Source organism: Schistocerca americana, chromosome 1 (genome assembly GCF_021461395.2).
Source record: "Schistocerca americana isolate TAMUIC-IGC-003095 chromosome 1, iqSchAmer2.1, whole genome shotgun sequence".
Taxonomy (NCBI): domain Eukaryota; kingdom Metazoa; phylum Arthropoda; class Insecta; order Orthoptera; family Acrididae; genus Schistocerca; species Schistocerca americana.
Window position 1 is genome coordinate 153,710,396 of NC_060119.1, and position 11,801 is coordinate 153,722,196.

Sequence of the window (11,801 nt, forward strand, 5' to 3'; positions counted from 1 at the left end):
ATTTCATTACGCATTTGTCTGGACCAAAAAATCAAGCTTGATCAAAAAGACAGTAATAGATATTCTGAATTTGTTCTTGGCTGAAAACATTATAAGCTTTATTGCAACGTGCACTAATATATACATCAATTAAGTTCTTGGTAACTTCTCTAGGGTCAAGGCACGCTAAAGAAACAGATGCGATAGAGATCAGAGCTTTATTGGTCTGTTATATCTACGTGGATCTTTGAGATGTTCTAGGAAGACTATACCGAAATTGTGGGATACGAGTATCTCAAAAGGAAACGGACTAGAATGATGTTATTTATACATAAGGGAAAACCGATTCAGGTTTCTGTTGAGATGTCTGAGGTTTGATAATATCCGTGATAGAGGTGTTCGCAGAGAGATTGACAAGTTGGCTGCTATGAGAGGTATCAGAGAGGTACTTGAACTATTCACGAACAATTGCCAAAAATATTTTTCACCTAGTGAATATTTTACTGTTGACGAACAGCTTTTGGCATTTAGAGGAAGCTGCCCGTTCAGACAATATATTCCTAGCAAACCAACAAAGTATTGGTTAAAAGTGTTTGCTTTGTTTGATGAAAAAACAGCTTACACTTTGAATTTAGAACCGTACGTCGGAAAGCAACAAGAGGAAACATGGAATGCCAGTAATTCAGCTGAAGATATTGTTCTTCGAATGATCAAAATGTTTCAAACGTTAGAACGTATTATACTGTGTACAAATATTAAATGTATTATATTTACATTTAATAAAAAATCATAAAACCAATTATAAAGACCGTTCGAAGGGTTTTTAGGATGACACCAGTCACCCGCGCGAGTGACGATGTCGCGAATTTTCGCGCGAGTAACGGAGGGTTAAAAGCTCTGTTCCTCAGAATGAAATTCTCTTGCTCCTGTATAATACTGTTATATTTATGTAGTGTAATCTATCTGGTTTCTTATAGTGGCTTCTTTTGAGCAACACTCATTTATGAAAATATGTGATTCCCGTGGCAGAAATGTAGAAGACTAACTGGATGGAACTGTAGCATTACAGGCCAGACAATTGTGGGTACTCTCAAACAGTTTTACAAATTCAGCTCTTCTGCTTAGAATTCAAAGTCCATGACCAACCACCAGAATTTTCCTTAGTTTTCAAAACATCTGCGCGACATTTCACATATCCACGAAATCCTGGCCGAAATATTTTCAGTTTCTCAGAAATGATGTGCGAAATTTTTACAAATTCACGAAATTGTCCTCCAAAATCATTCGATCACCTAAAACTTTGGATCGAAATGCCACTCGCAGAAACATACCGCCAGCCTTGTTCAAAATCAAAGCCGGCTGTGCCAGGACAGGAAGGGTACTGCCCTTAGACTCCATCAGCCACTGCAGAAACTTTCAAATATGCTTTTAATTATAGCTATCACACATAATATACATATACAGAATTTCACCATCTTCCCCACATTGGCCTTGACTGGGGTTGTTCGTTTTCGAAGTATTTATATTTTTAACTATCAGATAATTCTTTTATCTTAAATTTCTAATAATTGTTATCCAACTTAATAAAATCCGCAAGGCTATGGTTAGCTGTTGTAGTGTACTTTCAGATACTGCCGCTTATTTCTCCGGACTGCAGTTTATTTTGCGTTAAAATACGTTTTCTGTTCTCAGAATGGCCATTCCGGCTCAGAATTCAAAGCTTGCAACATTCGTAGGCACTCTGGAACAGTTTGTCGATAGGGCTTCTCTAGTGCTATCCATGGACGTTTGGTTTGTTAAAATCGCTCAAGGCATATAGCACCTATTGATTTCTGAAGGCCGTAGGTATTTACAAATCCTAGATGGTTAATAACTTACATTCTGGTTTGAGCCATTGGGAAGACGTTTAGACGGAAATTCTCGTCTCACTCTTCTCTCGGTGTACTTGCCTAACTTTTAAATACAATTCGTTGTTTCTTTGCATGCAGCAGTTTGCAGGACACCAGTAGACATTGTTTCTACAGGAAGTTTAAGTTAGCCATGTCACCATTAAAAAGTTTTCGGGTTGGAATAAAAATGCAATGTCGACCGATCGGGTGCTGTTTCTGTGTGTCACACACACACACACACACACACACACACACACACACACACACACACACTTACTTACATACACAAATGTACATAAACACACAAAGACTGGAAAAGGTAATACAAACTCTTTGATAGGGTGCGATAATAATGTCTGGAAGCAGTTACGCGTTTTTTATCATTATCTTATGGCAGAATATTAATTTCCTTAATTGAAATTAGTGGCGTTCGATCGGTACTGCATTAAGTAGATTGCAGCAGCACAGAATACACTTGCTTCACAGCAGTATGGTTGATGTAAGCGTCTGGTACACTTTAACTGCTGGTAATGTGTTACTCACATTTGTTTCTTAAAGGCAGTGCTTAAACACTCCAAATACAGTTTTTCATACTGTATTTCTCATACATGGGCCTTTCATGTGAATTTTATTAGGTTTTACAACAACAGAAGATCAAGTGACAGGTTGCATTTATTTGTCGAAGAACACAATCTGTTGAGGTGAAGCTGCAGCTTTCCTGTGACACAGTAGGTGTGATCTACATTCTATTTCGTATTAGTGGTCTTGCTACAGTGCTTTTGAAAATTATGTGTACTACTAGGATGAGAAAGAATGAACACACCCTTAGACATGCTATCAGACCTCTGTATGTTGTGAGCCAAATTTGCGGTATTGCACCAGTTACTTGCTGCAGCACCATATCTGCTGAATATCCTTCCAAAGTGGGACATAGAAATGTTGTCAACTTCTCCATTTCTTTATCTTGGTTAATAGCGGTCACGGTTGTTGGTATGCAGTGCACTGATAATGAAAACTGGCTATCTTCAAAGAAACATTACTTGCCAGGTACCTACCATTTATACATGGCAATCAAGTGGCTTAATTTGCTAGAGCCTGGTACAATGCTGTTCTGGTCTGTACTAACAGGAAAGCGGTATCTGAATGACATTATCCAACATTTGCAGCTGGTGGACACTTTGTTAGCTCGTATCAGCTGTGAACACATGAGAGGATTTTACAAAAAAACACAGATTGTGACAATGGTTTTATTAGGAGCAATTACAGTTTTCGTGACAGTGCCCGCAGTATCTAGCGCAGCTGGAGTTCTTATACATCCTACAGCTATGGTTTATGTCTGTCTGAGAGCCTACTCCCTGTTGTGGCACGTGCAATTCCTGGGAGTAGTGCTGACAGTGAGAGCCCAGCTGGGTGCCGTCAACGTGTTGATGTTGCGGAGTGTACAGCCGCCTGTCACCTCGGAGGCCGACCTCGATGAAGCAGTGACGCGGGCAGCACCACCCGCTGTGGCCGCACCAGTTGGGGACAGCCTGTGGAGGCTGCAGCACGCCAGGATGGTGCTGCACAGGACTGGCCGCCTCTGCTCGCAGCACTTTGGCCCCGCCCTGCTGGTCGCCGTCCTCCACAACGCTGTCGTCATAGTCTGCTTGGTGTACGCGTCTGTAGTGGTGGGAGAAGCAACCGCCATACCGCCAGAAGTGATAAGAACGATTGAGCTGTCTCTGTGTCTCTACCTGACACTGGTACTCAGTCACCTTTTGGTCGCATGCTGGGCGTGTTCTTCTGCAGAAGAACGAGCCGTTAAAGTGGGACATTCAATGGCGAAGTTGCAGGTGTTGTTACGCAAGTGGAATGGATCTGATGTCTTCAATCTCCCACTCCCCGATTTGCGTTTCTCGGTCTGTGGTTTTTTCGACATTGACCTACAGTTCTTTGGATCAGTGGTAACCGCTGCCTTAGCGTACTTCGTAGTAATGAAACAACTATCTCCACAGTAATGATAACTTAAACGAAATAACACAATTTGCTGCAACTGAATGTACAGGGTGATCAAAATATCAGTAAAAAATTCAAATTTGAGTAAATCAGGAAATAATGTAGATAGGGAGGTACAAATTGACACACATGCTGAGAATGATATGAGGTTTTATTACAACCGAAACAATACAAACGTTCAAAAAACGTCCGACAGATGGCGCTTCATCTGATCAGAATAGCAATAAATAGCATAACAAAGTAGGACAAAGCAAAGATGATGTTCTTTACAGGAAATGCTCAATATGTCCACCATCATTCCTCAACAATAGCTGTAGTCGAGGAATAATATTGTGAACAGCACAGTAAAGCATGTCCGGAGTTATGATGAGGCATTGACGTCAGATGTTGTCTTTCAGCATCCCTAGAGATGTCAGTCGATCACGATACATTTGCGACTTCAGGTAACCCCGAAGCCAATAATAGCACAGACTGAGGTCTGGGGACCTGGGACGCCAAGCATGACGAAAGTGGCGGCTCAGCACACGGTTATCACCATATGCCGTGCGTAAGAGATCTTTCACGCGTCTAACAACACTTTATTTTTATTTCCTTTTGGGTTCTAATAAAACCACACATCATTCTAAGCATGTGTGTCAATTTTTATCTCTCTATCTACATTATTCCGTGGTTTATTAAGTTTTCAAATTTATACTGACTTTTTGATAACTCGGTACTTTTAAATTGGTTTGTGACATATCACAAGTACATATTTTGAGAAGTGAGTAATAAGCACAAATCAGAAATACAAAAAAAAAAAGTTATAAAATCTACTTAGACTCCTTCAATCAAAAATTCTTCCCTTAAATACTTACGCTATTGTGTACATATGCTCACATAATTGTGTATATCTTCAGCTTGAAGCGTACAGTTGGTGTCACAAATTCACAATGCAATTCCTTGCTGAGCTTGAGCTTTCAACAATATGCTGTTTATGGCAAGTAATTTGTAGCAAACGATGTGTAATTACAAGAAACATATTAGCAAAACCAGGATATTTTGTCTTAACAAGTTTAATGCAAACACAAACAATAACTATAATGTAATCTACTATATGAAGACAAATTACATGGAACACATACTATTAGTGCATACTATTTGAGCAGTCTAATAAATAACATTTTAAAGAAAATATCGCTCGCTGTTGTCATTTAATTACACACACTATCCACCTTTTTCTTGACACCCTATGCTAATATAGTCGATAAAATTTCCAAGACAGCCATTTGAGAATTTTGAGGGCTACTCGTTTATTAAGGTCTGAAACGGAAACCACAGGGAAAATCCGATGAACTTTTGCACACATTTGTTGGTCAGGGTCTCTAGTATGCTCATCGATTGCGCCATGTCACTCATTTCCATTTGGACCACACAGTGGCCACGTAAAGAGCATAGGAAATACCACCTCCCGCCAAGTTTGAGTGCCTGCTGAGGGATTTCGCCTGATTTCATGCAGCCCAGATAACATAACTGTCATGTAATTCGTTCTTCATGACAATTCTTGGCCACACACTGTAGGGGAAATGAAGGTGCTCCTGCAGTGTTTCCCATGGGAAGTGTTTGATCACCCACTATACTGCCTGGACTTGGTTCCCACTGATTTTCGTCTCTACTCGCGTGATCCGCTGGCTGTGAGTAAATTTGGGCACAGACAACGAGCTGCAGACCAGCGTCAGGAATTGACAGAAAACACAGGCGGCTGCCTTCTATGTAAAGTTTGTACAGCGTTACAACAAATGCCTAAGTCGGAGTGGTCACTCCGTAATGAAGTAGTTGTTATATGTAGCTAACTATTACAAAGAAAACATTTTTGATTTTCACTATGGTTTCCATTTCGCGACTGCTCTCTACTATATAAACAAATAATTGGTTCAAATGGCTCTGAGCACTATGGGACTCAACTGCTGTGGTCATCAGTCCCCTAGAACTTAGAACTACTTAAACCTAACTAACCTAAGGACAACACACACATCCATGCCCGAGGCAGGAGTCGAACCTGGGACCGTAGCAGTCGCACGGTTCCGGACAGCGCGCCTAGAACCGCGAGACCACCGCGGCCGGCAAACAAATAATTCTCGTGCTATATGTCCTAGGGTTTGATGTTTTTTTCAGTATAAAACCAGCGTCCCTATCGAACTGTGAAACTATTCATAGGTGATGTGCGCCTCAGATGAGTCATTAAAGGAAAATCTACTAACACCTTTTTCTTCACGATATCTAAACATTATATAACGACACGAAAATTTGCCTAATTTGGGTATCTGTTATACTACTTGAAAATTTCAGAACACTTGTCGTTGACAATAAAAAACAATTTATAGTAAGGAAAGGAAAATAACTGAAAGGAAGAAGCCAATGAAGAAATTGGACATTAGGTACCAAGTTATGTAGTGTCTAAGGTTTAGTATCTTTTGTAAAATATTGCAGGTAGGTCGCCTATGCTGATGTTTTACATATCTTAGATTAAAATGGTGATGTGTGGCTACACGACATATACCTAGATACAGGAAACCAGAATATTTAAATACATAAGAAGAGTCACTTTCATGTGCTTATTCCAGTATCTGGATTGACGTCAGAAATATTCACAAAAATTTAATCTCTTATTATTTTTCCAGTTATTTATAGTGACCGCTGCTTCATTCACTATATGTAATTTTGTTGCAGTCTCGCCGACGTCCGAGCAGTTGCCTAAACGAACACTTATGGCGCTACCAATGCTGTGATAACTCTACCGCACATGCTAATAAATAAGATTCAGTGGTTATGACTGGTGTATTTTCGTGAACCTCTAAGTTTACTAGTCACCTAATTGTTTGTGAACAATGACGTTTACAACCCTCAAGTACATATAATGAAATATTCAACGTATGTCTTCTCGCTTCGTATTTTAACCCTTCACAGGCAGCCTTTTCGTAGTGAGCACCTTTCATGCATCACACATCCGCAGTACGCGAAAGTCATTTTTTGATTCACAGCCGATCAGTGACGAGTAGCCCTGTCTTGCAATAGTGGCACATCTTCACCAAACAGGAGAGAGTGGGCCTCTCTTACTGCAAGGTTAAAGCTTCGACCGGGACCGGGCAACCAGAGAGAAGGCGTGCTGTGTTCGGTTGGTCCCCTCGTGCGGTTTGGAACCAGAAGTACTATCCTCTAGTCTTTGACCAGTTTTATGCATGATTAGCTTTTGTATACGAGCAGCGTTCAGATAGTAATGATATGATTGGAAATAGTGATAGCATTATTGTTAAGTAAATGCGTGTCATTTTCGCGTTTGCTTCTGTATGTGGGCTTGCCGCGCATAATACTGGACCTTTATTTACTTTATCAGTAGCTTCAAAACATACCGTGATCTCTATCTGTCTGAGTTACCCACCTGCGGATTCAAAAGACTTACACAACCTCTTACTCGCAAATACTTTGTAGACTCGTTTTTACCTAAGTTTGGAGTATGATATTCGGAAGGGACATTAAGTGTTCTGACTCGGTGTCTATTTTTAGCCAGAACGGATAACTTGTAAATCAGATGTGGGAATGAATTATGCTGGGTGTTTCATATATTAGTACTTCACGACCACATTATCTTATACCTTCCCCTAGTCCACAACTACTACCACGTGCACCCTGGATCCAGGTTTGAGTACTTAATCTTTTATCGTGAAAAAACTGTTTCATTTACTTACATTGTATTTCGCCCTGGCGCTACGTTGCATTTGCTTGTCTTACTTCCATTTGTCGTTCGAAACAAACTTTCATATGTCCGGGTAAGGCATCCCAAATCCCATTCTTCGAGTTATACGGGAGCGCAGACTACGTCATCGTAAATTATTGCTTTCGCCTCACAGGCTTTATTTTCAGGTGGTTAATTAGCGCAGGCAACAAACGCAAAAACTTACGTCCCTGCACAAATCGAGTCCACAAGGTGCGATTCATTACACTTTGAGGCCTTCTAGTATGAGGTACGCGGCTAACGTTCTACTTCAATACTCAGTTATGCTACTCACGATAAATGTCCCCTCCCTCCCCCCTCTTACTACACGCTTTGCGTAGGCGTTGCTATCTCTGAACTCAATCCCAACGTCAGATCGTGTGATTAACCGTTGGTATTTAGTGTCTGGGACATATTTCAGTACACAAACTGTGTTCTAGGAAGACTCAGCTTAAGTTCTGGAAGTAGTAGCTGACATTTATCCTAGTTTGCTCGCGCTACAGCTTGAGTCACTGTAAAACACTCACTGTTTGTCAGGCAACCTTCCACATGTCGTGCAGTCTCTCTGGTTTTCGTGTTGTTTCCACGCCTGTTTCAGTGCACATTGCTAAGACCTCTGTCCACTCGGGAATATAATGTGTTAGGCTTTAGTTTATTCCCAGGTAGGAAATATATACAGAGTATTTCCATGCCTTAGGTTAAATGAATAATGTGGTTAGAGAATTGATATATTGACACGCAAGTCAAGAATATCTAACCGCAGGAAGGAGACTGACCTCCACGTGGGGATTCTAAAATTTGCATTACCATAAAAAATTATTTTGCAAAATTAATCACTTGTTAGTAGGAATGCTATTCCGACTCTGGACCAGAATCAGTCGCAGTATGTGTAGTGTGAGCTGCCCTCCTTTGTTTATGACGCCACTTTCTAATAAGCAGTTTGTCATTCCCCTCTCCATCAGTGACGTCATCATCAAAACGCCTCCCATACCTTTCCCCCTCCGACTCCCCCTCCCCACCCAACCCTCCTTGCCAATTAAAACCTATTATTTTACCCAGCATTAAAACGAATCAGCCAGTCATAGAACACAAACAGAGCCGTATTAATTTATTTATGAAGCTACGTGTTGTCTTAATGGAATCTGTAGCATTAAGGGGAAAGGTTTTTTCTGTTTTGATCTAACATGTTCTGTACCGTGAAGTCGTTAGCGATTTCACGAACTGGCCGAGACCAGTAATTAGCGTCTTTGAAAGTAGTAATAGTGGTTCCGAGCCAGTGATGATTGCGAAAATAGGGCAGCTACTTATGTTCGAAGAGATGAAACAAGACTCGTCAAAGTAAAACGACCTGTCACGAAAAATACTTCCCTCTGGTGCTTTAGTTACGTTCTCCCTAGGAGAAATGCCGTGGGCGAGGGTCAGTGACAGTTCCTAACGTGTGCAAGTGACATGTTCCTTGCTAACGCCAACCTCAAGCAATGACCTTTAACGAGATAAAATATCTCTTGACGCCTTACTAAGGAGCAGTCTCCGTTCCTTGCAAACTAACAATGTAAGTGTAGAATGGATGTGGTTTAAATCCAAAGAATAACTGAGAGATACAGTATACCAAATAAATTAATAAGAGATGCTCAGAAAAGTGATTGGGAAGCAACGAAAAATGTAACTCTAATATTGACGGTGTTTTACCGCAGCTCGAAACTAAACGCAGAATTCATTGCGAGATGCTTTTAACGGTTTTCACAACGCAATGGGCTCAAAATCGGGCTGAAAATTCAAAGCAAGTCTGGTCATATTTAAAGTACACCAGTGGCAAGAAACAATCAATACCTTCACTGCGTAATAACAATCTTAACGTAAATGGTAACAGTGGCACTGAAGCAGACGTAGATAGCGTCGATGTAGCGAAGTAGCTGAAATCGCTTAATAAAGGCAAGGCCTCCGGTCCAGATTTTATAGAAGTCAGGTTATTTGCATAGTATGTCCGATACAATAGCTCCGTACTTCGCAAGTTTCAGCAATACTCAAGAAGGGAAGTGGCAGTAATCCGCTGATCTACAGACCAATATCACTAACGTCGATTTGTAACATGAACTGTGTTCGAACAGGATGAACTACCTCGAAGAAAACGATTTATTGACAAAGAGCCAAGTCGGATTCAGAAAATATCTTCTTTAGAAATACAATTTATTTTTTATTCATACGAAGTAATCCATATTTTCCGATTATCTGATGGCTTTTGACACTGTTCCTCACAAGATACTCCCATGAAATTTGCGTGCCCATGGATTATCGTCGCGGTCGTGCAACTTGATTCGTTTCTTCCTGTCAGAAAGGTCATAATTCTTAATAATTTATGAAAACTCACAGAGTAAAACAGAATTGATATCTGGCGTTCTCCAAGGAAGTGTTAAGAGCTCCTCTGCTGTTCCTCGCCTGTACAACGTATTATTTAGGAGAGAGTCTGTCCGGCCTCTTAGACAGTTTGCAGACGATGCTGTCATTTAGCACTCCGTCTTCAGGCCACAAGTGGCCCGTCGGGACCATCCGACTGCTGTATCATCCTCTGATGAGGATGTGGATAGGAGGGGCGTGTGGTCAGCCCACCACTCTCCCGGTCGTTATGATGGTTTTCTTTCACCGGAGCCGCTACTATTCGGTCGAGTAGCTCAATTGGCATCACGAGGCTGAGTGCACCCCGAAAAATGGCAACAGCTCATGGCGGCCCGGATGGTCACCCATCCAAGTGCCGGCCACGCCCGACAGCGCTTAACTTCGATGATCTGACGGGAACCGGTGTACCCACTGCGGCAAGGCCGTTGCCACATGCTGTCATTTACAGTCTTGTAAATCCATCATAGACCGTTGGTAAAATAATTTACAGTGGGTAAGATACCTCTAACGTACCAAAAGCTGGAACTGATCTAAATAATTAACACCATAAATCACACAAATCTAAAGGCTGTGAACTCAACTAAATGCTTATGGACGACAGTTACGAATAACTTAAACTGGAACGATCGCGTGGATAATAATGTACGGAAAGCGAACCAAAGACTCCGGTTTACTGGCAAAAAGCGTAGAAAATGTAGCAGGTCTATTAAACAAACTGCCTACACAACGCTTATCGATGCTCTTCTGGAGTAGGCTGTGCGGTAAGTGATCCGCATCAGATAAGAGTGACGATGGACATCGCGAAGGTCAGAGAAGTACACCTCGATTTGTATTATGACGCAACATGGGAGACAGTACTACGGATATGATTCATAATCTGGGATGACAGTCGTGAAAAGAAGGGCGTTTAGAGTTGCAGCAGGAAATTTTACATAAGGACCCTTGCAGGGACGTGCGAGACATGTCGATACAACATGAGCAACTGTCTGTCATTCCGCACCAGTCACAGGATGGGGATTTGTCCCACTTCTAGAGAGTGTCAGCTCATTGACCATTGCCCCTTCGGATGCGGCTATAGATAGTCCAGTTATCCCCAGGCTAGTCGAACCCAGGGGCTCTCTTCTGGATGCAGGACAGCTTCAGGCATTGTGGGGAACAAATTTGTTGCCAGCAGCGTTTACATTCGTCGATGAGAGTGAATTTAGTTTTAATGAGAGACCTAGCTGGGATGAGAGTGGAATGTCTTGATATTAGTCTATTACGATCCGCATGGAATACGTAGTTCACTATTGGAGGCCCAGTGTTATTAGCGAACTTCTGGTATTCGCTCAACTGACAAAGAGCATGGCCTAGTTAAGCTGTATATCTATTTTATTTACGTATGGGCTATTAAGCCAGACAACCGCACAGTACTCTGCTGCTGAGTATACCAAACAGTGCTGATTCCCTGAGAGTGTCTGCAGACTATCCCCAACGAGAGTTTATGGTGAATGCTGTTTCTGGTTTTGAGTTTAGCGGATGTTCGTGTCAAGTGACCCTTAAAAGAAAGTGCCCTATCTAACGTGATCCCAAGGTATTTTGGGTGCATATTACGATGAAGTTTGTGTCCTTCAAAATAGAGATTGAGGGCTCTGTGTGCCAATCTACTGGACATATTAAAACATGAAACCTCTGTTTTATTTGAGTTTGGTTGTAACCTCCATTGGCGGAAATAATGACTACAGACATGTAGAGCAGAAGTTTGAATTTCTTCAGTCCTTCCAAAAGTTTTGGATTGGGTAGCTATTTCCCAGTCG

The 11,801-nt window shown here is 41.5% G+C and overlaps 1 pseudogene; it reads right to left on the reverse strand.

Annotated features, from left to right (window-relative positions):
• Window positions 1–10,317: 10,317 nt before the first annotated feature.
• Window positions 10,318–10,435, reverse strand: LOC124559543 (annotated as a pseudogene).
• Window positions 10,436–11,801: the final 1,366 nt, after the last annotated feature.